Source organism: Echinops telfairi, unplaced genomic scaffold (genome assembly GCF_000313985.2).
Source record: "Echinops telfairi isolate 266 unplaced genomic scaffold, ASM31398v2 ScPeMD7_25;HRSCAF=90, whole genome shotgun sequence".
Taxonomy (NCBI): Eukaryota; Metazoa; Chordata; class Mammalia; order Afrosoricida; family Tenrecidae; genus Echinops; species Echinops telfairi.
The window spans coordinates 25,142,339-25,147,209 of NW_022103922.1; positions in this window are offsets into that span (position 1 = coordinate 25,142,339).

Sequence of the window (4,871 nt, forward strand, 5' to 3'; positions counted from 1 at the left end):
TATGTAACATCAGGATAAATGGAGAAAAAATTAAAGTGGTGAAGGGTTTCATCTTGCTTGGATCCACAGTCAATGTGTGTAGAAGCAGCAGTCGAGAAATCAAATGATGTACTACATTAGAAAAGTCTGCTGCACGAGACCTCTACAAAGTGTTAAAAAGCAAAGATGCTACTTTGAGGACTAAGGTACCTGTGACCCAATACATGGTCTTTTCCATTGCCTCATACATACGTGAAAGTTGGACATTGACTAAAGACTCAAAACAGCAACAAAAGATCCTCACTGCCACCGAGTCGATGACAACCCGTTGTGACCCCAGACGACAGGGTAGAACTGACCTTGTTAGTTTTGAGACTGTAATAGTTTATGGGAGTAGAAAGCCTTAGCCTTTTCCCTTAGAGAAGCTAATAGTTTTGAACTCCACCCTTGCTGATTGCATTCCAGTGCACAACCACTTACACCACCAGGGGGCTTTGCATAAGGAAGATTGATGAAAAATCAGTGTATTTGAATTATGGTGTTTGTGAAGAATATCGAACTTACCATGGACTGCCAAAAGAGCAAACAGATCTGTCTTTTACAAAGTACAGCCAAACTGTGCCTTCGAGGTAAAGATGGGGACACTTGGTCTCATGTACTTTGGAGATGTTATCAGAAGAGCCGAGACCCTGGAGAAGGACACCATACTTAGAAAAGTGGAAGAGCAGCAAAGAAATGGAAGGGGTTCAACAATGTGGATGGACACAGTGCTGCAACGGTGGGCTCTAGCATCAGAACCATTGGGAGGATGGTGCAGGACCAGGCAGTGTGACAGTCTGTTGTGCATGGGGTCGCTATGAGCTGCAAGTGACTCAATGGCATCTAACAACAGCAAAAACCAGTGTCTACCTTAACCCTACAAATAAATCCTCATGCAAAACTGAAGATTTATGGAGAAATGTCAGCATATACAACATAATGCTCATCTAGCAGAAATGAATCAATATAAGCCCTGTGCCAGCACACCCGCTGAATTAATTAAGCAAATGTGGATTCACAAATTCAAACACTACCTCAACATCAATCAATCTTAGTTTTCAACTGAGTAGATAATATCAATAATGAATTTCATTCTTCTTCCAAAAGGAAAATACACAATTTTATTAAACAGTAGTAGAATGCATAGGTTGTACCTATATAATTTTTGGCCTACCTAAAGAATTGCTATCAGTCAGCATTGCATCCATGGAAGTTGGTTAGAGAAGTGCCTATACTTTAAAAAGTTTTTTGTGTAATATAATCACAAAGAATATTACACTTTGGTGAATTGAAGATGTATTTTGCAAACATGGCATGAGGGAAATTTCTCTCTTGAATTCTTTACCTTTGCCTCAGACAAAGTTGGAATTCCCTTATGAGCAGACAATCAGTACTAACCTAACAACTGCTAGTCAGCTTATAGGAGGTTAAGGAACTGCCTCATAATAAGATGGTAAGCCCCCAAATATTGCTTCTAGGGTTCTGGTTCATACATGCATGGTCCTACTCCAAACAAATGTGTTGGAGTGTGGCTCTCTAGTCAGTAGATAGCTGCGGACAAGTTCTCTCATTAATAATTGGTTTTAAGCATTGATGCTCTCAGAGTGCTAACCTGCTAACTATGAGGCCAAATGTTCAAACCCACCAGCCACACCGTGGGATACAGATGAGGCTATCTGCTCCAGTAAAGGTTGAGAGCTTCAGAAACCCTGTGCAGTGCTGCTATGAGTCAGGATGGACTGCATGGCAGTGGGTTTGTGGGGCTAGTCTCATTAGGGTGCCTTCAATGATGCAAACAGTGGCATCTAAGGGAAGTACTGGACCAGTTAAATCCGAAGGAGTGGGGTAAGCTCAGAAGCCTATGGCAATTGTTCAGGGAGACCCTCAAAGGGGGATCTTAATAGATTCCTCAAAGGATGCAGTAGAACCACGGACACACTATGAAGGAAGTGTTGTTTTTTTTAAATAGAAAGATATATTGGTAAAAATAGACCAGGAAAATTGCACTGAGGGTTATTTTTCCCCCATCACTACGATTTGATCTGCATACTATATCCATTAAGTGAAATTGCTTTAGTGTACCTGCTCATTCTTCAAGGGTAGCAAGGGCTGTCCTATCCTACTGTCCCCGAGTTAATTTTAATTCTCAGAGACCCATTAGGACAGAGTAGAATGTTTCTTAGGGTTTCTGAGACAATGTATCTTTATAGGAACAGACAGCATCATCTTTGCGACTCAAAGAAGGATCGGCAGGCTGAGACTTAGCCCATTGTGCCACCAGGGCTCTTTTCAATTCTTCTTAGAACTCTTCATTCCATAATACCTACTGGTCTTATGGTGATCTCAGGGCATTCTGATGATGATAACCAGGGGTTGGGGCTTTTTTTTTTGTTGCTATTCCACTTTTAGAGTAAAAAAAAATTATTAAGTATTTAGATGCTGTTTCTAAAATGTGGTATGTGATGTTACATTTCAATTAGTGAAAACCTGTTATATTAAGAAACAGTATCTAAAGCCTTATCAGACATTTGTCTTTCCATTATGAACATATGTATATAGTATATGAAGTATATATATTTCTGTTTCCTCATTACTTCAAAGTGTGTCACTTCCAAGGAGAACATGTAGAGATTATCTAAATATTGATGATTATGTTCTAAAATTATTTTCACCACTGTACAGAATGATAGTCTACTTTGGAATTTATGAAACAATGATCCTTGTAGGAATTGCAGAACTCATCTGTTCTATCTTTAAGAATGATTCTACTTGGAATGGTTCTTGACAATTTTATTTGCATACTATATTCATGAAGCTTAATTGCATTAGCATAATTGTAGTTCTGGGCTTTAAAATAAGTACTGTCTCTATGTCCCATTTAGATTTACAGGGACGGTGGTAGCTTTTGAAAAACTTTCAATGACAAAAACAATAAGCAGAGAGTGCTTCTTCAGGGTCTGATTGAATTTCAATTTCACACAGAAAAGCAGAAAGTTAATAATACTTGACCTGGGACATCTTTTTCAGGAGGCAGCCCAAATAATACTTCAAACAATTTTAATAGAATCGTGAAACAAGTCAAGATCCCTGCTGTTTTCTCCACCTTCTCCACCTTCCTCAAGCAATAGAGCTGTTTGCCTAAGCACCAGAGTCTCTGTTTTTGACAGAAAGAAGACAGAAGGTGAAAAGAAGTTCAAGAAGAGAAGAGTTAGTATAGGAAGAGAAAACTATTTAAAATAGAGATAATGGGAAAGGCTAAATTTTAAAATGAATATCTCTGTATGATAGAAACTAAAGTAATAATACAGTAACAAATGTACCTATATATTTTCCTCCCTACCCACCATGTTTTCTGTGGATATGAGTATTTAATTTGTAAGGACCTATTTCTTCCCTATTTAAAATATTTTCAAAATAATTGAAATAGGCCTCTTAAGATGTATGAAGACTAACAAGAGATACAGATTTGTCTGTGCTGGATATTCGGTAAATTTTAGAGCTACATGGGACTTGAGAATGAGTTAGTTAAGTCCCTTCTATTAAATTTTAACACCTTGTGGTCTTAGGGAACACTTCATAAAGACCACTTAGGAAAAGGAAACAGTTTGAAGATTCTGATTCTTTTTATAATAATTTTTCAAGCCATTTTACGGTGGTAGCAGTGAAACCAGAAGGGCTTGGTTGGTACAACTCAAACTGTCATCCTTAACTTCAAACTAACAAGTTTTTTGAATTGGCTAATTTCTCAGTCCTTTACTGGAGTCCAGCAGCTGTACAGGGGCAGAGCATGATTCCAGAGTCAGAACACACATAGCTTTCGTCACGACTCCATGAAAGGAATCTGGGAGTGTCAGATAATAATAACAAATAGAAGTTAACCTATTCCGAATGCCTACTGCGTGTCAGGCACATTTCTAAGCCCCAAGGACTTAGTATTTAACCCTATGAAATAGACACTCTTCTTATTTCTTATATGAAATAGTCAAACGAATCACTGAAAGATTTGTGGCGTTCCCAAAGTCATATAAAGTTCATATAAAATGTAGATTATTAGTGAAGCACCCAGCGGACAAAGTGAGGAAAACTGTTCTGCAAAACCAAATATCATAGGCAAGAATTTGCTATGCCTTTGGGCCCTGGATCATGGTCTCAGGGGTATCTCAAGAGCTTTTGGTGTAATGTAGTCCACAAAGCAAAGGAAGCTCTACGTCCTGCTTTGGTGAGTAGCAACTGGCGTCTTAGAAGCTCTTGAGCAGTCATCGAAGGCCCAACTATTGATCTCTCCTTGTCTGGAGGAAAGACAACTGAAGAAAACTGAAGAGACATAGAAAAAAAGATCCAATCAACCAATGAACCATCTGGACATCTAGCTCTACCACGCTAAGACTAGAAGAAGGAGATCACATCAATTGCTCTTAAAAGAATTACATTAGAAGATCCTAAACAGAGTAGGAGAAACATGTGAACAGACACTTAAAATCCTAATATATACTAGACTTACTGGTGTGATAGAAACTGGTGAGACCCCTCAAACCACGATGCTTAGTCACGCTCATGTCTGGAAATTAACTCACCGCCATGGCTCAATTTGCAGCCTAACAATAAACAGGGAGGTCTATGATCTGGTTACTATGTTACTGTGATCAATCAAGTTGATTCCAACTCAGTCACCCTTTAGGAGTAGAAAGCCTCATCTTTCTCCTGTGGAGCTGCTGGTGGTTTCAAACTGCTGGTCTTACAGTTTGCAGCCCAACTCATAACCAACTATATAACCAGGCGTATAATGGGAACTGTATGGTAGAAACATTTGAGGTCAAAGGAGTAGTATTTTTCCAAAGAACAGGTCAGAAGCC